Source organism: Taudactylus pleione, unplaced genomic scaffold (genome assembly GCF_031769625.1).
Source record: "Taudactylus pleione unplaced genomic scaffold, aTauple2 ptg000206l, whole genome shotgun sequence".
NCBI lineage: Eukaryota > Metazoa > Chordata > Amphibia > Anura > Myobatrachidae > Taudactylus > Taudactylus pleione.
In genome coordinates, this window is record NW_028284608.1 from 12,909,499 (window position 1) to 12,922,768 (window position 13,270).

General features: G+C 46.7%; 1 protein-coding gene across 2 annotated transcripts in view; it reads left to right on the plus strand.

Moving 5' to 3' along the window:
• Positions 1 to 1,045: 1,045 nt before the first annotated feature.
• SLX4IP (SLX4 interacting protein) overlaps positions 1,046 to 13,270 on the plus strand; it is a 157,296-nt gene continuing 145,071 nt past the window's right edge. For both annotated transcript variants that reach the window (XM_088478087.1, XM_088478088.1), the window contains exon 1: positions 1,046 to 1,170. The gene's annotated coding sequence lies outside the window, so the exon portion shown is untranslated. The remainder of the gene's footprint in view (positions 1,171 to 13,270) is intronic.

The window sequence follows — 13,270 nt, forward strand, 5'->3', positions numbered from 1 at the left end:
CGCCGTAGCAACGGCAACTCGCACCCATCGCGGCTAATTGGATTGACCCCTATGAGAAGAGTCCAGGAGCAGAGCATTTTGTACCTGATGGAAGGAGTCATGTTGCAGGATCTGAGTTATTATCGTTGAACATTATAAAAAGGGCGCTGAGCTGAAAGAATGTGAATGGATGGAGCAAAGCTGGATCATCCATATTGCAATCTAGGCTCCCACCTAGGGCCCAGATCACCCTAACACATTTTTTTTTTTCGAATGGATGAGGGTCCAGATATGTTGCCTAGAGCCCCATGGGTTCTAAATTATATGTTTAATTATCTTAGGGGTGATGTGTGTGATTCAGTGCGTTCATATGCCGTAAACATGGTAGCCCCTAAATCAGTGTTGGCTAACCTTGACACTCCAGCTGTTATGGAACTACATAACCCAGCATGCACTGCTACAGTTTTGCTATTAGGGCATGCTAAAACTGTGGCAGGGCATGATGGGATATATAGTTCCACAACAGCTGGAGTGTCAAGGTTAGCCAACACTGCCCTAAATCATATATATTTTTAATACGCAACCCTTTGGATCTGTTATTTCTGCAAATTAACACTGCACAATTTAGGAGTAAAATCAGTGCAATTTAGGGAGCACTTGCTAGTGTTCCAACCCCGTCACAACGGGGCATACTCTGCAATTTTCCCTTCAATTAATTCACCCCAATGAAAAGGCATGCAACTTGGCTTTTATAATTTTAAAGCCAGCAAAATACCTTTAAGGGGTAAAACATGCAAGTCAATTACAGTGCTTCCATTTATTCGTATTTCCATCATAGCTGGCATGCAATCATACATACTTTCACTGCTATTTAGAGTTTATGATAATGCCATTTGTCTTTGGAATTTTAAGACAAGCAAACCACCTCTTTAGCCTGTAAAAGGTAGTATAATAATAATGCAGGCAGGAGCATTACAAAAATATTCCCTTTTTGTCCTAGTACGGATATCGTAGTTTTCATCCGCCATATTTGATTGGGTCAAAAGGCTGCAGCAGTGTGTTCTGCCCTTCCCGTATCCATTTCCTGCCCGCCGATTTCAGTTTGTACAGGAAGTAGGTGCTTTGTCTAATTCTCATGGGGTTCTGAGTGAGGCTGGCAGGGCAAGGGTCCCGGCTATTAAAGAAATCCAGGTAATGTCGTCATAGACATCGCATGTAGCTCAGGCATGAGCCATAAACAGAACCATGCACGAGTGTGACCATGATATATTACAATCCTATACTTATACTGCCACCTGGTGGTCAATTTTAGGAAGTGAATTATTTCTGATTAGCTCCATAAATATGAATTTATTTCTTTTAAATACATTAATTATTACTGAAAGCTGTAACATTTGGTATATGGTAATTGCCTAAAAAGATTGTTTATTAGTGTTCATTCTAGCACCCTGTACCTGTCACAACACGTGCAGTTCCTCTGTCCTGCCTGGGGTGTCGCTCTCTGCTCTGGTGCTTCTAGCACACTCAGCTGTTGCAACATACTGCTAAGACACAGGGCGTATGATCTTATGTGTCGGATAGAAACAAAGGCCACACCCAGAGGCATCAATGTTAGCCACTTTCTCCCTGAACTAAATAATAGAAAGTAGGAAGACCGCTGGTACGCAAGGCTACGTAATGTGAAAAATTCAAAACCAGCATAAATGACACAAAAAACTTATTGACGTAAAAACATACCTATGTAATTTAAAAATTTATGTCTAAAAGAAAGTGCAAAGCCCACAGCTGGCAGATTAGCTAGTAAAAGAGAGCTCATTCTCAATTCTGGTGTACATATATAGGGTTAAAGGCATTCGTTTTGAAAAATACATATTATCTAATACAATAATCTGCATTATGTATATAATATAGGTTCATTCTTTTTTTTTTAAATGTTGTAAACCAAATAATACTGAATACTGGAACAATTTAGTGCCGCAGAGGTGTAATGGTGCATACACACGGTACGATCTGTACCACCAACGACTTGAAAGATATCTGTCAGTAAAGTCATCTTGCCACATCTCTGAACAGGCAAAGTTGACGATATCGTCCAAGGCCATGTACGGACGATCATAGATATCTTTATTGTCCATGCAGGAACGCGCTTTGTTGGTTGTTGTCAGGTTGGTGACTGCAAAAAAGTGAACGATACCGATATGAACGATATCGTTATCGTTCATGACAGTCGTACCATGTGTACGCACCATTAGGAAGACCAGTCCAATTAAAACTATTCTTTTGATAGAGTACTGATGGAACCATGGGGTACGCCAAGTTACATAGTTCCCTACTAACTCACCCCTGGCGGAACTAATTATTGTCAATGGCATGACGCACTGGGAAAGTTTATAGCCCTGCAGAAGGTATTTGGGGTACTTTAATGGACTCAATAGGTGCTTATTAGCGTATTTGCATATGGGGTGAAGAATAGCATTTAGCAATATTTAAAAGTTGCTAAAGAGAAGTCTTAAAAATCATGGAAAATCCACCTGCCGCAAACACCTGCAAAGAAAAAAAACACCTGGGGCACACTTGGGGACCCCCCTGGAGTCTGTTTCGCTAGTTTTTAAGTTTATCCCGCAGCTATGCACTTTTTTGCCCACCAAAACGAAAGTACTTTTTTGGGTTGTTGTAAAGGTTTTTTTATAACTTTTTTTGACGCAGTTTACCTTTGGGGGACTGTCCTAACACTGTACGGGGGTTCCCGCAACTTTGCACCCCAAAACCCCAAATCTGCACTTTTTTCCCCCTCTCTTCAGAGGCGAATCTTTTTCACCTATCTGAATGCATTGACTTTCCACTTAGCCGAAAAGTCACTGCTTTTGAATTTTGCGGAAAGACTTCAGCTGGCAAAATGATGTCATCGGCGAAAACTTTTCATCGATCACGGCTTTTCGCCTGCATTTGAATACGGCCCTTAAAGGTTATACAATGGCTTGGAAGCAGTCCTCTAGCGTTATTGACCACTGTAAAAAGTAATGTCGTAAGTAATGTTTTTTAAATATCAGGGGGTTGAACCCTAACATGTATGGACAAGTGATGGGTAAGGGTAAAGTTGTGTTGGGACGGCAGGGATTCAGAATGGTAAGTAGTAGTGTTTTGACACCCAAAAATTACAATGAAAGCATTTGAATCTCAAATATGTTGCATCAAGCCTTCAGACATATGTGCATATTTGTCAGCCCTGTAGTCTTGTGGTTTTTCTTTGTAAATATCACGGTACGCTAAATGCATTCCAAGTGCAAATACATACCATCAGTGTTTCCTAGTGTACGGGTGTCTCTCCCCTAAGAGACGCTGCACTAGCGGGTTGCAATCGCCAGGTGCACATAACCTTAAAGGATAACTGTATTTTCAACTGGTGACTTCAGGCTTGTAATGTACAGGGGGCGGTTGGCCATAGACAGCGGTCTCACTAGGGCAGCCCAGCTATTGGTGGCTGGGGCATCAGGACAGGTAAGTAAAATTGTAGAAGTTAGAACATTATTCTTTTTTGCACATATAGGTCCTTATGTAGAGTTGTACGTGTATGCATATAGAAAATGCCCCAAAAAGTTGTAATTCTGTGTATATACAACGCTATTATATATAAATACCCCTCTTGGTGCAGCATTCCAGGCATACAATGATAAACTCTTAGTTCAGCGGCATATTCAGTGCATCAACGTTTCAATGCCATTTATTAGGCATTTTCTTCAGGACAATAAAACATAATAAACAGCTAGCCTTTATGTGTCTATCACCCAGTGGCTGCTTGAAAAAGGTCTATGTGTGGTCCGAAACGTCGCAGTAATGTAAGCCTGCTATGGAAGTATTAAAACAATAAACTGCATTTGTTGGTGAATGCTATCTTTTTCTCTTTCTCTGTCTCTTAGTAGGGGCTAGAACACAATACTTTATAGAGTAGTATAGTAGATGCGCCCCAAAGAAAACAAATAACGAACTGTTCACTTCAATTAATTATATTTAAAAAGTCCAATCTGTAGTCCAATCTATAATAAGATTGTAATCCAATTTGCAGTATTATAAATTCTTGGAAGAGATGGATCCTACGGCGACTTGTCCACTTTATGGATACTAAAAACTTTAGTGTGGCTTTTCTCCCATACGATTGGATTTTCTTAATATGAAGAAAAACTCCTTATCTTCTTAAGGAGATAAATATCTAAAAATAAACCCTCAATATGTATAACGCCCCTATATAGGGTAGATAGCACACATCCACTGCGTTTCATCCTCCACCAGGACTTCATCAGGTGTATAACACAATTTTGAAAGTGGGCAATCGCTCCTTATTAGGTGCAAGTTGACAGTGGCTAACAACCCAGCAAATAGCTCCTTTCTTTAGTCTGTCCGATCTCAACAGGAAGTCAGTGTATCATACATTCACTAATGAAGTCCCGGTGGAGGACGAAACGCACAGTTCGTTATTTTTCTTTGGGGCACATCTTCTATACTACTCTATAAAATATATATATATATATATATATATATATATATATATAGTGGCCTGGTTCATCCGCTCCCCACTAGTCCACCGGGTGGTTAAATCTGACGTCGGGGACCAGGTAGAAGCCAGCGGCACCCAGCGTTTAATGCAGCAGTGAGGAGGTAGGCTCTTGCCAAGCTGCCCCTCCCCCAGCCCAGAGCACGATCACTCAAGAGTTTTCTCACTTCTGGGCTGCTCCTCCTACTCGCCCTCCTATATGAGACGCTCAGTAGCCATTAACAGGGTTTTTCTGAAGCTACAGGTCTCAGGAGATTTGGGTTCAGTCTCCCTGTATACCTCTCCCTGGGGCCAGGTTGTACATCGCACAAATCCTACCAGCCCTTGGAGGCTTGAGTAGTTGATTTAGTGCCCATTAGAAGTATATTTATATGCATTGTATGTGACTTCTGCTAGCACTGCTGTTGTGCTATACTGTCTTAAAATTTCTGACTCATTTATATTTATCCCTGCTGCTCTTTCTCAAACCCTCAACTACTGTGGAGGGGTTCATTAGTATTTCATATTTACTTGTATTTGTGAAGGCTGTCACATTGCATTATTAGCTAGACACTTAGGGGTATATTTACTAAGGTGAGGGTTTTTAGAAATGGAGATGTTGCCCTTAGCACCAATCAGATTCCACTTAACATTTAACTAGCACCTTCTAGAAGATAATAGCTAGAATCTGGTTGCTATGCGCAACATCTCCACTTCCAAAAGCTCTCACTTTAGTAAATTTACCTTCTTGTGTGCTACTCGCTGGCTATTTCTATGTCTTCTAAAGGCAAAGATAAACAGGAGGCTGAGGCCCCTGTGTTGGTTACATGCAAATCCTGTTTTGCGGGCTTGCCCTCTCAAAATTTCATGCATGATGATTTGTGTGCTAATTGTTATAAATGTACTCACCAGTCCACCTTACCAGGCCCTGTCCAGGAGCCACATTCGGTTTCCTCCTTATCCCAGGTTATGACGCAGCTAGTGGATTGTTAATCAACTCCCATGGGGCACTCACAGCTATTACAGCCTACTATGTCGGTACCCAGTATGCATCCTCCTTGGATGGATGTTTATGCCCGCTCAGTTCAGAATATGGCTCAAACGTCTGCCGCAAAGGTTACAGACGGACAGACCACTAGCCACCAAAACACATAGGCAGACAGTCTCATCCTCTGTCTGCCCAGCTTTCGGATTCTGATGCATCATCTGAGGAAGTTCTCTCTCTGAGTCACACTCGAGTGAGGAGCATCGTCAACCAACAGTGGGCGTTCCTGTTTTAGTAAGGGTGGTTAAATAAATCCTGAAAATAGAGGTTGATGAACCGGCCCCTAAACCTAAAACCCCAATGTTTAAATGTCAAAAGGTGGTTGAGGTTGAATTCCCTCAATCAGAACAGCTCACTGAGCTCATGGGAGAAGCTTGAGGTACTCCTGGCAAACTGTTCCAGGTCCCAAAAAGAGTAGTGTCTTTTTACCCTCTCCCTACTAATGAGTGTACTAAGTGGGAAGTCCCTCCCACTGTGGATTCGCACGTGGCACGCTTAGTCAGAAGCTCTACGCTGCCTTTACTGTCTACATTCTCCCTTAAGGATGCCACGGATAGAAAGCTAGAAACTTGTCTCAAGTCAGTCTACTCACTTTTTAGTGCTATCAATAGGCCAGCTATGGCTGCGGCCTGGGTGGCTAAGGCTATCGAAGGATGGGCAAGGGGCACTGGAAGAGAGTCTGCCATCAGACGCTACCAGAGAACAACTGGCATACATCTCCCATATTTAGGAAGCGGCCTCTTATTTGGGAGAAGCTGCGTTGTATACTGGACTTCTTGCCTCTAAGGCAGTGGTTCTCAAACGCGGTCCTCGGGACCCCACACAGTTAAGGTTTTCCAGGTCACCTAGCAGGTGCACAGGTGTATTTATTACTCACTGACACATTTTAGAAGATCCACAAGTGGAGCTAATTATTTCAGTTGTGATTCTGTGAGAAGACCTGGAAAATATGCACTGTTTGGGGTCCTGAGGACCGAGTTTGAGAATCTGTGCTCTAAGACATCTGCGGCCTTGGTAGTCGCACGCTGGGTCTTTTGGCTACGGTCCTGGAAGGCAGACATGGGATCCAAGAAGGCATTCGAATTCTTACCCTTCTCTGGAGACAGGCTGTTCGGTGCAGAGTTGGACAAGATTGTGGCGACTGTGGCAGCCTCATAATCTGCCAGGGTAAGGCAAGAGGACAGGCCTTTCTCAGGCAGTCTAGTTTTCAGAAGACCACCAAGCAACGATCAAAGCAGTCTTGATCCGCCAGTCGTTCAGCTTCCAAGTCTGGCAACAAACCCTACGCATGATGGGGTAGGTCTCCTCCTGGGGTATCCCAGGGTGGGTGGCCGACTTCTTCAGTTTTCCGACTCTTGGCGTCAAACAACAAGACGCCTGAGTCCGAGAAGTGGTCTTTCAGGGGTACGCTCTCATTTTCATGAGGCGTCCTCCCCAGCAATATTTTTGTACAGGTCCCCCCATCAGATCGAGGAGGCTATTCACTACCTGCTGCGTTCAGGTGTGATAATACCGGTGCCTTTGGCTCAGAGAGGAGCTGGTTTTTATTCCACTCTCTTTTTGATTCAGAAGCCGAATGGGTCTCATCGCCTATCCTGAATCTCAGATCCCTCAACAGGTTTATCAGAGTGCCCACGTTCCGCATGGAAACTTTATGATCAATTGTCCTGGCAATGGAGCCTGGGGATTTCATGGTTTCTCTGAACTTTCACAATGCATACCTGCATGTACCTATTACTCCAACCCACCAGCAACATTACCAGTTTCGAGCACTGCCATTTTGGTCTGTCAACAGCCCCTCAGGTCTTTACCAAAATAATGGCGGTTATGGCGGCACAGATGCCAGGGACCTAGACGTCCTCTTAATCTTGGCAGACTCACTAGTTGTGTTACAATGCCATCTCCATCTGACCATGGACTGCCTACAAACACACGGCTGGATCATCAATTGGAAAAAGTCCTCCCTATCTCCAACACAGTGTTTGATACATCTGGGGGCACTCCTAGATTCTCGAATATAGAGGACCTTTCTGCCAGCAGACAAGATTTTAACACTATACTTGCGGGTGCGCAGCTTGCTACACAATCGGACGGTATCCATTCACTCAGCAATGCAGGTCCTAGGGTTCATGGTATCCACCTTCGACATGGTGGAGTACGTCCAGTTCAACTCCAGGCCCCTTCAACAACTGATTCTCTCCCGGTGGAACTGACAGTATCATCTGATCCAGTCCCGAAGGTTTGGCTTACCCTCTCATGGTGGATACAGATGTCCCATCTGGACAAGGGTTGCTCCTTTTGGATTCCAGATAGAGAACTTCTCACGACGGATGCCAGCCTTTGCGGATGCCCATAAACATTCTGGAGCTTCGAGCAGTGTACAGAGCACTCACTCAGGCACAGGATCTCCTCTAGGGCAGGCCGGTCCAGATCCAGTCCGACAACGCGACTGCGGTAGCCTAGCTCAACCATCAGGGAGGCACGGGAAGTGGCAAACATTCTGGTCTGGACTGAAGGTCATCTCCCAGCAATCTTGGCAGTGTTCATTCCAGGAGTCCTCAACTGGGAAGCGGACTTCCTAAGCCGTCAGGACATACACGCCGGGGACTGGGCTCTCCACCCGGATGTCTTTCAACTCCTGGTGGACAAATGGGGCCAGACAGATGTAGACCTCATGGCCTCACGTCACAACCACAAGGTTCCCAGGTACGGGTCCAAGACCAGAGACCCCTCAGCTGTCTTCGTGGATGCTCTGGTAGTGAGGTGGGACTTCAGTCTTGCATACATTATTCCTCTGATCTCCCTCCTCCCGAGGGTGCTTCGAAAATTCAAGCAAGAAGGTGGCACGGTGATACTAATAGCCCCAGCCTGGACCAGGCGACATTGGTTAACCGACCTACAGAGTCTCACCTTAGACACTCCATTTCCACTTCCTTTACAGCAGGATCTACTAGCACAGGGTCCTTCTCTGCACCCGGACCTACCTCGTCTGTCTTTGACAGTGTGGCTCTTGAGTCTTCCCTCTTAAGGGCCAATAGTTTCTCTCACTCTGTTGTCCAGACTATGCTCAGGGTGCGTAAGCCTGCCTCAGCCCACATATATTAGAGTTTGGCACTCTTACTTTCAATGGTGCTCCCCCCCAGAGGCTATGACCCTACAGTTTTTAGGGTCTCCCGGGTACCTACCTTTCTCCAGGCTGGATTAGACCTTGGTCTCTGCCTGGCAGTGGCGGGCTGGGCCAGGGGGCAGGGTGCCATGTGCCCCCCGGGCCGCAGTGTCATGCGGGCCGCGGGCCGGTGCAGTCTGTGTCACTGTGACACAGACTGCACCACGTGTGTAGCACTGACCGGACGGAGTTCGGTCAGCGCTACACTGACAAACACACAGCCGCCGGCTCCGGCAGCTGTGTGTTTGTTGTAAGCAGCAGCCAATGAGAGTCTGTCAGACTCTCATTAGCTGCTGCTGCGCCCACTGCGGGAGCCGCTCCATCTTCCGGCTCTCGCAGTGGGCAATGGGAGAGACGTCATGATGTCATATGACGTCTCTCCCATAATGCAGAGCGGCCCGGCCCGGGAGGACAGATGTAGGAGCAGATGGCGGCAGCAGGATTCAGGTAAGTGGTTTTTTTTTTTATTTTGTTTTTTTATATTATGTGTGTCTACTGGGGGGGGGTCTGGCACTACTGGGGGCACTACAAAGGGGGGAACTACTACTACTGAGGGCATTACAAGGGGGGTGGGGGACTACTACTACTGTGGGCACTACAAGAGGGAGGGGACTACTACTACTGGGGGCACTATAAGGGGACTACTACTGCTGGGGGCACTACAAGGGGGGTGGGGGACTACTACTACTGGGGACACTACAAGGGGGGGGACTACTGCTACTGGGGGCACTACAAGGGGGAGGGGACTACTACTACCTGGGACTACTACTACAACTGGGGGCACTATAAGGGGACTACTACTACTACTGGAGGTACTACAAGGGGGGTGGGGGACTTCTACTACTGGGGGCACTACAGGGGTGAGGGGACTACTACTACTGGGGACTACTACTACTGGGGGCACTATAAGGGGACTACTACTACTGGGGGCACTACAAGGGGGGTGGAGGACTGCTACTACTGGGGACTACTACTACTGGGGACACTACAAGGGGGGGACTACTACTACTGGGGGCACTACAAGGGGGGGGACTACTACTAATGGGGGCACTACAAAGGGGGGGACTACTACTACTGGGGGCACTGCAAAGGGGGGGGACTACTACTACTGGGGGCACTGCAAAGGGGGGGGGACTACTACTACTGGGGGCACTACAAAGGGGGGGGGGGACTACTACTACTGGGGGCACTACAAAGGGGGGGGGACTACTACTACTGGGGGCACTACTGGAGGCCTGCATAAGGGTGTTCTCTCCTGTGGCACACGGGGGCACTGCATATGGGCAGGGGGCTGCCCTAATCTTTATTTTTACCTTACATTAATCCCATATGGACCCGCCTCCTCCCTGGAACACTTGAGGGGGGGGGGCGCCGTAGCACACATATTCTTCGGACACCATGGCTACACGCTACTCCTCTGCCAGGGCCGCCTGCATGCATTTGCCCCCCAGGCTAAAAGTTGCCAGCCAGCCCCTGCTGCCTGGCCTCCCTTAGAGTTCAGGTTTCTGCTCTGTCAATCTGGTTCCAGCAAAGGATTGCTCTCCTGCCTGATGTTAGAACATTTTTCAGGGGATTCTCCGTCTTCAACCTCCTTTTTGTCACTCCGGTAGCTCCGTTGGATTTGTCCTTGGTTTTCAGGGCTCTACAGGCTCATCCAATTGAACCTCTGGACTCTGAAGACCTCAAGTGACTGACAGCGAATATGCTCTTTCTCCTCGCAATATCTTATACCCGCAGGGTATCTGATGTGGCAGTGCTCTACTGTCGCTCCCCATTTTTGATCTTTCTTCCAGACAGAGCTGTCCTCCGTAACAGGGCTGGGTAACTCCCTAAAGTGGTATCCCTGTTCCATTTGAATGAAGAGATTGTAGGTCCGGCCTTCCAGTCCTCGGATCTTTCTGCAGGTGAATCTTCCTTGATTGAATGTGGTTCATGCTCTTCGGATCTACATGGATCGTACAAATTCCTTGAAGAAATCACATTCTTTTTGTGTTGTATGGCTTTCACAAGCAAGGCTGGCCAGCTAACAAACGGACTCTGACTTGATGGCTCTGCATGACAGTCTCTCAGGCCTACACGCAAGCTAATCTTCCTGTTCCAAACAGGGTTACAGCTCATTGTTCTCGGTCTGTGGGACCCTCCTGGGCGGTTCGACATGGTGCTTCTGCTGAACAATATATGTGGAGGAGAACCGGGGCATCCTGGGAGCTAAAGCTTAACTGTTGGTGCCCGGGATCACTCCAACCACACACACCCCATGGTATCCCTGTGAATCCTATGGTCTTCAAAGAAATAGTTAACAAAGGTAAGTACCATAACTCTTAATATCCTTTAAAACCTGGACTGTAATGGTGGAGTTTGGGAAGCTCTGACATAGGCCCTCATTCAGAGCCGTACGCTCTGAGCAGAGCGCACGCTCTGCATGAGGGCCGGGCTCCTTTTTCATGGAGCGTCCTCCTGGACGCTCGTATAGCTGTGGGTCACCACCCACAGGCTATACGAGCGTGCATTTTGATGGCCGCGATGGTCGTGACCATCGCGACCATCGAAATTGCGAGCCGGAGCCTGCGGTTGAGGTTTTCAACCGCAAGCTCCGGATTGATTTTGGCTCTATCAGAGCCAAAATCACTCCCACTGACATCACTAGTGATGTCAGTGGGCCGGCTTCTGACGGGAGGCGTTCCCGTGGGAACGCCCCCGTCAGGGAGGCACGCCCACCAAAGGGGGCGTGCTGTCAATCAACATTGACAGCACGCCCCCTTTGATCGGACACAACGAGCGAAGGAAAGTCCTTCGCTCGTCGTGTCTGGCGCATGCGCACGACGGAGCTCCCTCCGTCGTGCGCATGCTCAGTGCAGACCATCGACCCACTTGCGAGCGTACAGCCGCTCGCGAGTGGGTCTGAATCAGGCCCATAGTCTTTATTGTTCACCATGTAACAAAGTGCAGATCTTCTGTATTGAGGTTGTTGCATTCTGGTGACATTAGTTGACATCGCCAGATTGGGTGGCTGTCGTTTTGTGGTCTTAGCTGCATAAAATCTCTCTCAATGGTGATCTATTCTCATAGACGCAAGAAAACATTATCAAAGTTTCTGCAGCGTCTTATATGGTTGGCACTAACTAGCCAGTTTTATGTAAAGATAGTCCTCCACACTACCAATGCCTGACCGACGCACTGATCCTGGCTCCTACATTTTGGCCCTAGATTTGTGGACACAACTCTGAATATGGCTTTATAATGCGCATGTATCCATCCCCTGACCCAGAGCGATATTTAGCCCCCTGAGACTGCCGCACAGCTCCTGTTGACCCAGGTAAGCAATCGTTTGGGTCTGGCTTTTACTAAGGATATTCCACCCAAAGGTGTGAGCGGCATTAATCCTTATAATCACCTACTGTAATGTGATAGCCTATCTAATTCCAGTGATCAGGAGCAAATGGCTCATATTGGGCCTCATTTATCAACAAGTTTTATCGTTTACAACGAGTGATGACACTCATTGCCTATGATAAATGGTGCTCCAGCCAATCCGCTCCCAACTGTCATTTTCCAAACAGGTGACGGTTGGGAGCTGATTGGCTGGAGCACCATTTATCAGACCCAGCATTATCACTCGTTGTGAATGATAAAAGTCGTTGATTAAATGAGGCCCATTGTCAGCAGACTCCTGCTCCAGGTGTGGTGACATTCAGAGATCAGCTGCCTTGTGTCTGACTCACGCCTGTGTGTGTTCCACGCCAACGCTACATATCAGTGTGATGCATGTGAATGCTGGCATGCTGTGTCATGAAGGATCAGAATACCTTCCCCAAATGAGTGAATAGGTGCAGTCATTATAATGTATAGGATTACTTGTAAATACCTTTATTAGCAACCTTACTGTTCTCCTCTGAATACAGACACAGAAAACTTTATCAGGAAATGTGTACAGTTCTAAACAGGAGCATAAGCTATCGTATTGTGTGAAAGTAGAGCTGGACAAATCCAGTTATGTAGCCATGGCACCATATAATGTGTTGATATATACATTACCTATGTGAGTTGGAGGTGTTTTATTTCTATAGGGTCTGTGCATAACATTCACAGAGATTGCAGGTTCTGAATAAAACCTCTCGCCGTGGTTAACTTAAAAGTTTTGCCAGTTCTATTTTACGGCAGCAGCATAGACCGGAGACTTAAGCTGGCCACACACTAGACCAACTTACATCCAACCAGCCAACTTGTTGATTGGTTGGAATGAAAATCTGGTAATGTATGGGAGTAAGTGATGATCAGCAATTTGCTCCTAAATGCAAGAAAAACAGATGAAAATGGTCGTCAGACAAGTTTGTTAAATGTTTGATCTAAACAATTAGTTCAAACAACATTTTTGGTCCATTTTCCGGCATTTGGGAGCAAATTGCTGATTGTCATTTGCCTTTATTCCTTACCAGATTTTCATTCCAACCAATCAACTAGTTGGCTGGTTGGACAGATAATCTTTAGATGTGTGGCCAGCTTTAAGGCTGCATGGAGCCGCCCCCAGGACTGCAGAGAGGGGGAAGGAGCA